Source organism: Thalia democratica, chromosome 4 (genome assembly GCF_965202585.1).
Source record: "Thalia democratica chromosome 4, ktThaDemo2.hap1.1, whole genome shotgun sequence".
In the NCBI taxonomy this organism is placed as follows: domain Eukaryota; kingdom Metazoa; phylum Chordata; class Thaliacea; order Salpida; family Salpidae; genus Thalia; species Thalia democratica.
Genome location: NC_139168.1, coordinates 76,216,067 through 76,232,310, shown reverse-complemented (window position 1 = coordinate 76,232,310; position 16,244 = coordinate 76,216,067).

The following is a 16,244-nucleotide window of genomic DNA, read 5'->3' as shown; positions in this document are numbered from 1 at the left end:
ACAAATTGTTAGAGATAAAAAAACCTTTTAACTCATAAACAGATTCCCAAGATTTCTGGTACCTCATCTTTTTAGGTGGTGGAAAATCTAAAGTTGGTAAATCTTCTTGGTCTGGAATTTCATCTAAAATAATTTCAACGGTTGTTACCTACGAAAATGTAACTGCTAAAATAATGTGTTTAGTGTGTAACTTAATAACTATTTGTAAATCCACGAAAAAAAAAACCATTAGAGACTTACCTTAACTACTACAGAATAGCATGGTTGCCACAAGTCAAGCTGAGAAATTTTTCCTGACTTTTCCTGACTTTTTCCTGACATTTTACTAAAGTTTTCCTGACTTTTTTCAAGATTTTTCTGACTTTTTACTATAATTTTACTAAAAAAGGCATTGAAAATTAAGTAGTTTTGTAAAATTTAAGGAACATTTTGCAATTTTAGTCTGACTTTAAAGAATTTTTAATTAATTTTTCACTAATCGAAGGCTTTGAAATAAAAGGAAATAAATAAATTTGAACTGACAATATCTGAGGTTTTTATAAATTTTTTTCCTGAATTTTTCCTGAATTTTTTCAAAAACCCCCCATTTTGACCTGAATTTTCCTGACTTTTGTCATTTTTCTTAGTTTTTCCTGATTTCCTGAATTTTCCTGACTATGTGGCAACCCTGAGAATAGCCACCTGATTTTTATTTAAATTTTTTACATGATTTCAAAAAATCTTCAAAAATACACACTTTAGAGTCTAGCTTTAGGTTAAAGTTAAATTTATTGTAATAAACTGTTTGGAATAGTACAAGGTTGCCACTCATGTTTATAAATTTTTCCTGGTTTTTCAAATCTCTACAAGGCTTTTAAAATTACATGTATTTTGGTTTATTTTCAGTTTAAAGTTATGTCTAATATAAAAAACTGTGTTAAATAATAAAAAAACATTGTATATGTACTATAAAGTTAATTAAAATGTGTATTAAAACTAAAAAATTTTAATTGAAATCTTATTTATATAATAGTTTTTTTGTGTCAAGTTAAAATTGTACTACTTAACATGCTGAAATTGTTAAAAACTGAATGTTTTTCTAAGTCTTTGGTTAAAAATTTCTCAAATTCCAGGTTTTTTTTGCCTTAGTTGTTAAGTATCAGGTTTCCAGGTAAAAACAGATTTCCAGGTAAAGTGGCAACCCTGATAGCATAAGCCATTGAAAAATACTTAAGTTTATTGAAATGCGTTTTTGAAAAAAAGTTTTTTTTGTTGATAAAAAAAAAACTTATTTATATGAAATATTTTTGAATCAAGTTAAATTTTATTACCGAACTATGTAAACTTGTTAAGAATTTCAGGTTTTTTAGGTTTATTGTTAAAAAATGTAGGTTTTTTTAAAATTATATCTAATTTCAGCTTTGCTAAGGTTTTAATTGCCTAAATTGTCAAAGTACAGAATTTTTAATTTCTAGGTAAAATAGCAACCCTATAGTTATTATCCACTCTTTAAACAATTTCCTGACTTTTTATTACAATTTACCTGACTTTTCTAAATCAAATTATCAATTTAAACAAATAATATAATACATATTCAAACACTTGGAATTAATAAAGCCTTCAATTTTATATTTCAGTTTATCAATATTTATAAAATTAGTAGTAAATATTTTACCCTTATTTATGTAAAAAATATTAAAAAACAACTATTCTACAATAAACTATAAATAATTAAACTTAACCATGAAGTTCACCTCTTTTATAATTTATTTTAAAAATTTAAACAATTTTGAAAAAATTATAATGAGGTAAATTATAAACATAAACTTATTACCCAAAACACTAAACCTAGTGTTTAATTAGAATGAAATTATTTATTTACTTAAACAAAAAACAATTCAATTCTAACATTTGCTAGATAAACAAACTTATGTGTATTATCATTGTTTTACTAAAAAATGCTACAGATTATCAAACTGCTTACAAAAACTGTTTGTTCTAGTAGGATAGTTTAAAAAAATTTAAATAGAAACATTTTGCAGTTTTATAAAGGATATTCATTTAATTTTACCAGATGAAGGCATTAAGTAATTTTGTAAAATTCTTGGAAATTTTTTCAATTTTAATCACACTTTGAAGAATTTAAATTAATTTTTTACCATTCAAAGACTTGTTTTTGAATATAAGGAATTCAGTGAATTTAAACTGACAAAATCTGGTATTTTTTAATATTTAGTCAAACTTCCTGACTGTTTAAAAAAAAAACCTTACTATTCTTGTTATTTATCTTTTTTTTCTGCTTTACCTGAGTTTTTTGACTTTTCCTGACCTTGTTTTAACTCTGCTTAATTTACAAAACTAGTTTTAAAAACCTTGAGTTGTACACTAAAACTTTCAAGTATAATATTTTTTTTAGATAAACTACCTAATTATAATAAAAAAAGACTCAATAAATTTGTCACATTAAAAATTTTAAATAGATTTAATCTAAGCAAATAGTAGTTTAAAGTTTGTAAACAAAAATAATAAATTATATTCAAATTACTTTTAAGTGAAATCTATGTCTTAATAAAATAATTTATAATGAATCTTAAAAAATTATAATAATCAAACTTTATTTTTAAGTTTAAAAATTCAAATAATTTGATAAAAGTAGGATATAAGAAAAAATAATTTGTCTATTGCATCTAATTTTTGGAAAAAAAAATTCAAATAATAAATTAATTTAACGTCGATTAGTTCCAAAGCTACAATGTTTTTAGTTTATTAACCATTTAAATAAGTGGAAGATACTTTTCTTTAATTTTTCTAACCAAACATTACCTACTACTACAAGGTTAATAGGTAGTTATGATTAAATTAACAATAAAGTGAATAAAATTAACCTTATGAAAATAAAAAACATAAACTTACATTTAAGGCATTCATACTTATAAAAACAATATGCTTTTAAATATGTTGGTGTAATTGAATATATGAAACTTTTATGTTCTCAACTTGTAAAATACAGCTTTTGCTTTCATAAGAAATTTTAATTCTATTGCCATGCTTTTTATTTTTTATTCTACTGCGGGGATTTTGTGCTCTGCGATTTAGCATCTCTGATATCAACTTATATTCAAAACCAAGTATTTGTGGGTTACGTCAATAAAATATTTTTATATTAGGTATAAGTTAAACTTAACTTTTATTTTGACTCTAATATTAAAGTCAAAAATGTTATACTTTTCAATTAAAACAAGTGAAAAAAATTGTAAATGAAACTTGTTTAAATAAAAGATTATTACCAAAATTAAAATACATTACAGTAGTATCACTCTCTAATCACAATATTTAGTATTTTAACTTAGTTATATAATTTAAGTAATGTTTAAAATAAATTCTTAAAAACTTGGTCAAAACTTTTAGATCCTAACGTGCCTGTGTAAAATTAATTTTTTGATTGAGAAGAAAATATTTATAAGTTAAACTTTGAAATAAAATTAATTTATTAATGAAACTTTAAAGTTTTTTTAGCTTAACAAAATTTATTTAATGTATTAAATTTTTATTTGATACCAAAATGTTAAACACATATTTAAAAAAAATATTGTCAAATGAATCGATTATTTTCTCCTTAAAAAGTTAAAAGTGAAAAATTGAAAATATGTTTTTTATCTACATATTGAAGAAAAAGAATTGGATAAGCTTTCATTTTAGTTATTTCCGAACCACGACTGTTAGATTGCAATGTTTTATTTAAATAAATGTATACTGTAATGAAATTGATTCATGTTGTAACCTTAACGTTTGTAAGGCAAAAATGCCTCTCAATATCAGTTTATTAAACATTAAACAAATAAATTTTGTTTTTAATATCTTTTTTTTTAATATATTAAGTTAGAACTTGAATTTATAATCAACTAGAATATTTTTTTCTTTTGTACTTCGCAGATGTCTATAATTAGGTTTAAAAGTTTAGTCAAAAGTATAAAATTAATAAAAAGTATAACCATTTATTAAAACTATGAAATTTAACATATACTAATAGCTTCAACCACAAATACAAGCTTTATAATTAAATAACGATTTAAAAACAATTACACTTTATTGTTATACGATCTACTTTCAAAACTTTAAAGGCAACTCAAGCCTTTTTATTATTAAATAAAAAAATCACCCCCTAAACTTCTGAAAAACACCTTTAATTTTTGATTTCATTAATATACATCTTTTAAGCAAAACTTACTTGGTTGTATTTATAGCTGTACATTACTTATGAAGAGTGTAAAAGAAGAGTGGTAAAAATGTACAATAAGTTAGTAATGTATCTTTAAAAACAAAAATTTGTATATATATATATATTAAAAGATAACTTACTTTCCCTTTTTATGATGTTAATAAAGTTCAATAACTCTTTTTATTAAAGTTATATGTTTCATTAGAAATAAAATTTATGCTCAAAAATTAAATAACAAAAAATTATAAAAAACTGCATGAATTTTAAATTTTATAGAAATGCATATAAAATAAGTGTCGTATCTACTTGTTATAACATTTTAACTTTCAAATTAACCAAATTAGAAAATTAAATGAAAATTTTATAAGAGTAGAAATAACACAGACATATTTAAATATCTTATGTTGTTATTTTACATAAGCTATCATACTAGCTGATCTTGAAACTTTTTTTTTGTATAAACAGTTTATAAAAATATTATAACAGTTTGACTAACAAATAAGTATTTGGAATATGCTAACAAGAAATGTAAAATATTTTTGTCTTGGTAGTTGAGTACAGGAGAGATTAAACTTTCATTTTATTTAAAAAAAACTTTTACACTTAAGTAAAAAAAAACAAAGTGTTTGAAAAAGTATGATCTAACGTTTTTAGTACCACCTTTTGTGTTTTTTTAGCATTGGTTCGTACATCCAATAAAAGTAGATTACTTTTGTGTCCTGTTAAGAGTTTGCAAGTTTAAAATAAAAAAATATATAAAAAATTAGAAATTTATTATTGGGCGATTTTTTCAGACGTGTACGATGCTTAAACTTGTCAATTTTAAATAACATAATAAAATGTATTAAATAATAAGAGACTACTTATTTATATATATAAAGTAGGACAAAAGTAAAATTTAGTACAGATATTAAAAATTAAAACTCAGTCAAAATAATTTTAGCACTTATACTTTTAAATTTTATATTTTTATTTTAAACTGTAAAAAACAACTAATAAAAAAAATTTATTACTTAAACTATTCAGTATAGTCTGTACGTTTTTATATTAATAAACAACTTGTAAAGTTAATCATGATATAGAAAAATCATTAGTTTTTAATAATTGAAAGTTTAGACATAGACTAAAACGTTATAAATGTGCAAAACTTCATATGTAAAATATATTGATTGAACCCACAAACAGTAGTTAAAAAATCTTATACTTATATAAACAAAGATTTTCAATTCTATTAACCCGAACGTTTCTGAATTTGTAAGGCTAAAACCAGCCTAATAAATTACAATTAAACTTGGTATTAGTCTAAGTTTTAATTTAAATAAAAGTTTGAATTTGCAACACAAATTAGCTTCATTATTTAATTTGAATTTTTATTAGTTAACAATTTAGTATTAAAGTTTTTAAGTTAAAGCGAAAAATGCACATAGTTTGATTTTCTAAAAAAATTTTGAATATATTACTTGCATATATGATTTGGCTGAAAAGATTTATTAGTTATTATACTGAGACTAATATATTTAAAAAATACATTAATATAAGCCAATTGTTGGTTACAATAAATATAAAGCTATAAATCAAAATTAAATTTGAGAAAAAACGTATGTATTTTCACATTTTAAACTTTTCGATAAAAAAAAACTTAAGTATGTTTATACATTTACTAAAACTAATGTTAAATTAGTTGTTCATTATTTTAATCTAAAAGTTTATAACTTTTAACTAGTATAGAGGTATATGAATATTTCTGACATTACTAACAATCACTATATAACTAATTCTTTACAAATTATCGTTTTAACCGAGTCAAAGATTTTCTTTATTATATTCAAGACAAATTAAACTACAAAACACTATTTTTAAGATACAGTATAAGGTATTTGATTTTCATGTGAAGTTTTACTATTTTCTGTTTCTTGCTTTTTTGTTAAACTATAAAGTTATAAAACTTAGTATATGTTAAGTAAAAGAAGTTACTTAAACATATTAAGTATATCACTATATTTTAAACTTACTTAAATATAATGTAGAATAAAAACAAATTTTACGATAATCAAAATGCAAAATACATACGAAACATTTAATAAAAACGAAAACATTAAATAAATTTAGATTTTATTTTGAATAACAACAAACATTGGTTAGAACTTATTTAACTTATTTAGATAGAAATAAATAATTTGGTTTATATCAAGCTTATTAGGTTTTGAGGTGTAAAACTGCCTCAATTACTATTAACTATCAAAAAATAAATAATGCTTTATAATCATAGCATTTAATTTTGATAAAAACATTGAAAAATCATCAAAATATTTTGTTAAATAATTTGAAATGTTACAGTTATTACTATATCATAAAGTCTAAGTTATTGTTTAAAAAGATACTTATTTACTCGAAATTTTAGCATTTTTTAAACATGTTTAGCTATTTTTTAAATTATATTCGATTACACTATTTTTTACTTTTACAAATATAAACTAACTAAATAAAATTAGCACTAGAATTGTTAGTAGAAAACAACATCTCTTGTATTAAAACAATATATTTTGGAAGTAACTAGGAAAATATTACCAAAGTAATAACTATCTTATAAAAAAAATTGTATACAAAATCTAAAAACTTTTAAAAATAAGTTGCAAATTGAAAAATAAAGTTTAGACAGGCTAAACAAAAAAAATTGTTAATCAAACTACAGATAATAACAACTAATTACAAAATTACTTCTCTAAAACATGTATTATTTTTGAAAAATTACAACCATTTTTATCGCAAATAAATACTAAAATGCAGAATTTAGTCAGACTTTGCTTTAAATTGCAAACCAAGAAACTAAAGTTTAGTTTAGATGCATAAATAGTTCTTAAAGCAGTAGAACCTTTTAGTTTGGAATAGTTTAAAATAAATGCGAGTTAAATTTGTTATGTTTATTAGAATCTGCTAATTTCTACCCGCAAAATTCACATTCGATCAATACTGAGAACCGCTTAACGGCCATGGGTAAGGGTAATAAATGACAATTTAAGTAAAATAATTAATAAGTTGTGCGGGAATTGTGCGGGTGGGATTGTTTAGTATTCCGTTAAATATAAGCATAATAATTAATTATTGTAAACTTTTAGTTTTGTTTTATAAAATAAGCGTAGATAAAACAAATATTTGTTAAACGCTATCATTAATATTTATTTTTTTTAGCTAGTTTAGAACATGTATCAACTTTAATTCACAACTATTTATTTTTCTCAAAAATCACTATTCTTTATATGATTAATAAAAAAATTGCAATATATTCTTGGATCTTTTAATTTATATATTATGTTAAAACTTAAGTTTTTATGATTGAAATAAGTAAAATATTCTTTATGTATCCTTTAAAAAGAAAAAAAAATAGCTAGTTTTGTTTGTTTGGTCAGGTATATTATTAAAAACTAAAATTATTATTATGTTTTGATTACATAAAAACATTTTTTATAACAAAATATTCAACTACTTTCAAGTTTGAACGTGTTTTATGGCTATTTAAGCAGGTTTATGCCTTACAAACTGAGAATTATTGATCAAGCACAATATGCAAATAAAGCATTAAATTGTTGGCTAGTATTAGTGGGTGACGTCAAAAAGTTTTCAAATAACAGTTTATTTTTATAAGAATTAAAATAATTAGATGTACTTTGAAAATAAATACTGGTTAGATTATTTATAAAATGTTTATCAAAATTTTAGACTTTAATTTCTTCTTAGGAAAGATTTTAAGATTTCAGAAATAACAATTAATTTCAATCCGTTTCTTTTTTTCTTGAGAGCTTTTTTCAATGCCTTGTGGTAGCTAAAATTGTTTTATACTAATCAAACTTGTACTTATTTAAAAACTGAAAACTTTTTAAAGTTACAAATTTTATATTATTTCAGAATTTTTAGAAGTAATTTTTATTTTTTTGCTACTATCCATTATGTATAGTCAAATTTTATATTTATGTAAACGAATAAATGTTTATTAAATAATTTAAGTATGTATAAGATGAAAATTTTAAGTATTAAAAAAATTTATACGTAACTAAAAACTAAAAATTTTGTTTATTATTATTGTTTAAAACCTCGAAATTCATTTATGACATCACCAACAAATTCTAGTTTTTCAAATAAATATATTTGGATGAAAAATAAAGACTGTAAATTAAACACACAGTTAAATTTTAAATAAGTTCGTTTAAATTACACATATCACAATTTTTAATTTATTGGACAGAGCTAAAAACTATTTGTTTATTTTTAAAGTTGAAGTTAAACAGTCAAATACATATACCATAACTGATAGGTTACAAAACTATTTTATGATTGGGTTAAATAAAAAAAAATAAGTCTTTTGTGTTTTAAAAATTTTGCAGGATAGTAATCATTTTACATAGCTTCGTACTAGTTAAACTTGCTAATTTATGAAAATGTAAAATAGCAACTTGAAGCATAATGATTTACACTGATCAACTAGACAGTTGTCAATAAAAAAATCATAAAACAAACATATTTTATTTTAACTGAAAGCCTATAAAATGAAGCTTGGAAACAATATGCTTAAGTCTCACATTTCAATTTGCTTGATTTGCAAATTTTTTGAGTCAGAAAAAAAAGTATTTTATTAATATTGTTTTAAGTTTTTACTTTTAAATCCTTATTTTTAGATTAATTTATAATATGTTTGGGTTAGTTGGGTTAAAGATAAAGGTATAAATAAAATAATGAAAAAACTTTTAGAAATTTTCTATTTCAGCAAATATTAAAACCAGACTGACTTTTAAGTATACTTCCCTTTTATTAAAACTGTTCGTTTTATAAGTTTATATTTTAATATAAGAGGTCTAAGCATACTAAACATTTTTAAAAACATCAAGGCATGCTTCAACTAATAAAATAGCATACAATCAATTTTGTTTTCATTTTGAGATTTATTTAAATAGTAAACGTACTAAATATAAACAGTAATATATTCAATACAAAGTGGTGCCTCCTTATTTATATAAATACAGAAAAAATCAACTTTTGATTAAAAAAAGTAACAAAGTTTTATCATGTTAAGCAGTTAAATGCAGTATCTAATAAGTAGTAGCTCAAATGTATTTCTGTAACAAACTTATTTGATCTTAAACTAATAGAATAATATTGAATTCACAAAATTATATATGTAATAAACCTAAACATGTAAAACTAAATAGTTATTTATTTAGGTATTAAACAATTTTTACTAACTTAAAAATAAATTAAAAAAAAACAAACATAGATTTTAAGTTTTATTTTAACAACATCTATTGGATAAAACACTTTTGATATCACAGACCATAAAGCAATACAAATAACTATAATTTAATACATTTACTTTCTTTTTAAATACCACAAAAACAATGAAAAATACTTAATAATAATTACTAATCTCGATTTGTTTCCTGAAAAATCGATCAAATTAATCATTTAATTTAACATGAACTTTTTCCTTTTTGTGCGGAATGGCTTCGCTTATAGCACACTTTAGTCAAGGTTTTGGACATAGACTTTTGTCGATATCTTCTGCAACAATAACTACTAAATGTATATTAGATTAAATAACATACTTAAAAGTGATACGAGAACTTTAATTATTTTAAACTTGTTAGTGCTTGTTTAATAATGAAAAATGAAGAAATACTTTTCTTTTTCTTATTAGCATGATTAAAAGTAGACGAAATTCATTGTTTAAAAAATCATAAACACAACGACGTCGCTTACCAACAAATAAGATATATTTATGAACTATATTTTTTGGTCATACTGCAAACAAACTCACAAAGTTTTTAAGCTTAAACGAGCATAACTTTTTTAGTTAATAATTTTCATGTCAGTCTTAGTTCTAACAGACTTCAAAAAAAAGAAAAGTACTAAAAAGAAATGTTAATTTTACAAAAACGTTGTAATTTAATAATTTTTCCTTAAATATATAAAATATTAAATGAATGTTTGACAATTTAAAAAAAAAATTGTTTAAGTTTTAGATTTTAAAGTATGCTTGTTTAAAAACAAGTGGTAGTTAATAATCCGTTTTTTAAAACAAACTTTTAGTATTTGGGTTAAAAGCATATAACACTTGTATTTTATACCGTTAAATTAAAATATAATATTAAATTTTATTTTAAATGAACTCTAAATGTCTTAAAGAACTCAGGAATACTAGTTTTTTTACATATTTTCGTTATGTATTTTTGATATTCTATCAACATACTCTTAGCGGCTTAGTAGAAATTTGTAAGGCACAAATAAGCTTTTCATAATTGCCTCAAAATTTCCTCAGTAGTATGACTAAACAAGCCTATTGTATAAAAGAAATTTCAGAAGTAAGTTGAAATTTTATGAAAGTTTAGAACTAAGTACAATTTTTAAATAGATGAAACTGTTATAAACTTTATTTCAAGGTAAAGAAAAAAATCATAAACTTAAACTCAACAGTTTAAACTAAATAAATTTTATTATTATCCAAACAAAAATATGAGAACAACCTTGTCAAGTGTTTCGTTCTATTCTAGAAATTTTTAATAGACCGACCTTATTAATAAGATTTTTCAAGAAAAAATAATACCATATAATAGAGTTTTTTCAATCTGTTTTAAACTTGATTAGAATTATTTTTATAAATGAACAATTTAATTATTTATTGACAGATAATAATAAGGTGAAACAGTTATTTTTTATTTATATACTTGTTTTCACTTTTTTTAAACTAAATTTTTTATTGATTAATTTTAAGTAAATAATAAAATAAATCAACAATGCTAATAGGAGCTTGTAAGGCGTATCCTGTTTGTGTGAAACACTAATTTGTTCACAAACATAACAATAAAACTAATAAACTAAACTAAACTAAATTATATTTTTATACAATTAAGTTTTCCTTTTAGTTGTAAAAAGTAGAAAATAGAAACGAATTAATTTAACGATTTTATCATATTTATTTGATTAAAATTAAGTTGTATATTTAAAAAACAAATAAATTATAAGCTTTAAAAAACTTAAAATTGTTTCAACTAAAACATGCTGTATCTGTTGTTTTTAACAGACATGTATGATTTAATCAAAGAATTATAAATGATACAAAGTTAAAAATCACTGAATAAATAGGTAACAAGGAGTCAGTAATCTTTGCAATAAATTGACAATACAACATTAATTTCCAGCACGAATTAAATAAAAAAATTAAACATTCAATAATGACATCAACCACAAATACTACATTTCAAACTAAATACTTATTTATAAATATTAACTATTAATTACCTATCTTTTTTATAAAGTTTGTAAGGCAACTACAAGTATTTTTACTATTATGAAATTTCTTTATGAAAACATCTTTTTTGCTCTTGTTAAATTTAACAACAAAAAAAAATTAGAATTTATATATTTAAAAAAAATAAATATTTAGTAGCTTTTTATAGTTAGCATCAATTATTTTAATACTAAATTTCAAATAATTATTACTAAACGAAACGTTTCCTAATGTCTATTTCTGAGTATAGCAAAGTATATACACAGCCTTTGAAATTTGTTTTTCATCCTCTGAATATGGTTTAGTTTGATTTATGACTTGGTCAATCATTATAAACTGATAACGACTTTTAATGGATGAAATAATAAGGAATAATAAAAAAAACAGTCTAAATTAAAAACTTAAACACTCAGGTTAGGTTAAACCTGTTAAAGAATTTTTTTTTAAACTCAGATGTGTGAAATTGTTTTTAAAAACACTTTGAACAATTCGTTTTTCTTATACGAGTTTTATGACTGTAGTTGTAGTTTTTTAATTGTATTTTACAGAATGACTACTCACATATTCTGTAATACTTTATAATGATGATACTTTAGTTGGTAATTTAAACTCGATTAACAGCAAGTTTTTAACTTTTTAAACTTTGAATAAACTTAAGCTGGTATGACATAACTCAGATATTTTTGTTTTTAAAGTCGCAACCATGTAAAATACTAATAAATGACTAATAAGGTGTTTAATTAAAGTATTCGAGCATTAGTTATATTAAAGAATTTGTTTTAAGTTTTATACAATACAAATAAGTATTAATTTTGTTTAGTTAATTAACTACTGATTTTTTTAGCAAACTATTTAAAAAAAAAAATTACTAAAAAAAATTACTATACTAATTACTCTTGTTAATTCTATTTTCTAAAACTTTAATTTTTGTTAGTAACGTAATAGGAACATTAACGGCAATATCTTTTTACACGATGTTTCATGAAAAATAATGATTGTTTCAAATAGTAAGTAAATTCTTTAACTGCAAATAAAATTTGATCTTTTATTTTAGCTGTTTACGTTTTAATGTAGCCATTAAACATTAAAATATAACTTAAGAAATTAAAAAAGAAATAATCAAAATTACCAAAAGATCACAAGTTTACTAATACTAAAAATAATTGCTTAGTTAAAATTTCATTTATTAATTGTACTTAGTTTAATGATTTTCTATATTTATTAAATTCTATATTTTTTAGTTATGTCACACACAAGTAATATGTTCAAAGTTAGTTATTTATGTAAAACATTTCTTAAAAGTTCACGACATGATCATAGAACAAGATTTGTAGAGGTAGAATAAACCTATTTTTCACTTACATTTTCAAAGCGATAAAGTTAGTATCATACTTTCTAAAATGCTATCTCCTAATGTTCTAGAATCTGGTAATTAGTAAAATACAATAAAAAAACTGATTACAACTACATATAAGTAAAATCAAAATTATATAATCTTGATAATAACTTACGATCTACAAAATAAAATCAAAGTTATATAGTTTTATAATATTATCAAGTCATACGTACACTACTGACGTCACTTGCAAACATTAGATGACTTATTTTGTACAAATTATCGCGTAAAATAGGTTAAGTATTGTTAAATTTTATTCCTAGTTTATAAGGCAAACTGTGCCTAATTGATAAATAATAATGAAATTGAGTATAAGATACATATAACAATATATTATCCGACTATTATTTATAAATTTATTTTAATTAAACTCTACAATATTAAATTTTAAGCAAATAAAAAACAATTTAAACTTATTTAAATGTGACTATTTTCTAAAATACTTATAATTAGTTATTAGTCCATTGGAACCTAATTAATTTTTTTTTTATCGAATTAAAAGTCAGTTGATTTCAATGTATTAAACTAAAATAGCAACATTTTTGACATACATTTACAAACAACATCTCTATTTTTTCATACATATTTTGGTCATAACTAGTATAATGTTACAAATTGTCTATGAATTTATAAGGCGTACATCTGCCTCGACTACAGTAGCTTTTAACATAAAATATAGTTAATTATGTTAATTATTATTCTAAAACTAGAATTATCTGCATTATCATTTAGATCAGTCAAAATGTGCACTGAAATGATCAGAGAACATGATTTGTAGGGGTAGAATAAACATATTTTCTTACTTACATTTTTAAAGCGATAAAATTAGTATAATGTTTTCAAAAATGCTATCTCCTTCATTAATGTTCTAGAATCTAGTAATAAGTAAATTACCAAATAAAAAATTGTTTTAACTATATACTAGTAACATCAAAATTGTATAAAGTTATACTTGAAAATAACTTATAACCTACCAAATAAAAACAAAGTTTTGTAGTTTTCTATTAATATAAACATGTAATGTACACTACTGACGTCACTTGCAAACAGTAAGTGAATTATTTTATACAAATTATTGCGTAATATAAATTTAGTATTTATTTTTTTCTTTTCAGTTTATAAGGCAAATTGTGCCTAACTGATGAATAGTAGAAAGTTGAGAACAATAAATCTATATCTAACTATATATTATACAAGTATTACTTATTGTTTTATTATATAGTAAATTGTACAGTAATAAAACTTGAATTTTAAGTAAAAAAAGAACACTTAAAAATTATAGAAAACATAACTATTTTCTGAACTTTTTTTAATTAGTCCAACATAACCTTGATTTATTACGAATTTAAAGTTAATTGGTTTAAAATAATTTAAACTAAAAAAACAACATTTTTTGACATCATATACGAACAACATCATATTCAAACATTTTTGTTATAATCATATGTTTTAAATCCTAGCAAATGTAAAATTCTAACCATTAACAAAAAAAACATCTTCTCCAAATGACCTCTTAATCGATAACATCAAGTTACCAAAAATAAAAGGTTTTAAAGATTTGGGAATTTATACTCCAAAAATTTAAAATGGAATGAACATATCAACTATTTATATAAGATTGCAAAAACTACATGTTATCAAATATTAAAAAGTTTTAAAACTAATTCTGCTACAATTCTGACAAAACTATTTAAAACATACGTTTGCCCTAAACTTGAGTTTAGTACCCAAATTTGGTCACCCTATTTAATAAAGGATATTAATAAAATTATAGCTCATTCATAAGAATGTTTAGTTTTTAAGGAACAAACTGCCTATATCTAGTAGTTTACACTTTAACACACTTTACTAACTATATTTGTAATTGTAGCATATTCTTAAATAACACTTTTTTTATATAAAAAAGCGGTTATTTTATTTTAATTGTAAGGTTGAAGGTTTGCATGATAGAAACTGCTTTTATTTAAAATTTAGTCTTTGAAACATTTAGCTATCTCATCTTAGCACAAAGTAGGTAAAGCGAAAATTTTTTATGTCTTAAATATAATACTTAGTAAGGTATTACTTAATTACAACTTGAATTGTGGTTGTACTATATTTTTTATATGTTTTTTTCTTAAATTTACTAGTTTATGCTGTTAGAAATGTTTCAAATATGTCTATATAGTTTAATTCTGAGTATAAACGTTTATTACAATAAGTTATACAAGACACACGCTCTCAAAAATGCTAAATATATTTCGATCAACTCTCTTCAGTAGAGTACAATGATAACAAATGATAAGATTTTACACACTTATATAATAACCAAGTAATCAAGTAATCAAGAGATTAATAAAAAAACAAAAACAATTAGTAAAAGTTAAAACCAAATAAGTCCATTTTCGGTATAATTGATCTACAGTAAAACTAAACATAAACAAAATGAAAACAATTCTTATAAAATGTTACGAAAATAAAGAAACAGTATAGTCAAAATCTTTTTGCTTACATAAAACAGGTTTCCTTAACAAAATACAAATGGCTTCTAATTTAATCAAATCAAAAACATTGCTACAAATTTTAATAATTTTAAATCTATCCATATTATAATTGTTTGCACAAGTTGTATTACTAACTAAATGTTCTGAAACAGATGAACGTTTAGATGCGTTATGTAAGTACTATTTTGTGAATAGGTTAAATAATAAAAATAAATTGTCTGAATTTATTCAAAGATTGTGGGGTTAAAAATCCTTAAACATTTATTTATTTTAAAAAAATAACATTCATAATGTAGTAAGATTAAATCTAAGATAGCAATTAAAAAAAAATAGTTGTAAATATAACTTATAAGATATGTTTTAACGAAGTTTGTTTTATTGTTATCATAATTTTCGAATACTCTAAAGTGACTAATTGAAAATACAACAATTGAAACGAGTATTAGAAAAGTAAAAAAAAAATCGAAGTAGATACTTTAGAATAAAACTAGCATGGGTGACATTTTTTGACGGTGGTACGCTGCAAATAGACCTGTTGCTTTTGTCCTTACACAAGCGTAACTGTTCAATTAGTTGCTTTTTTCTTTCATAGCCTTAGTATCTGCCCTAATTTTGGCACGTGCAACTTGCTTACAAAGCTAAGCTATACCAAGGTCTTTGTAACTATCAGCTTGCTGTGTCTGAATAGCATAATCATTGTATTGGTCATCCCTCATGCCAATTTGTTTAGATCCCCCTATGGTATTTTGTTTTATGAGATTCCTTACTACATTTTTTCAATCAACTGTTTATCAAAATATTGATAATTCTTATTTTCGAGAACGTCATTGAAACCAATGGGTGTTGGTGACCCAACATCCAAAGGTTCATTTACCCTAGTATGTTTACGCT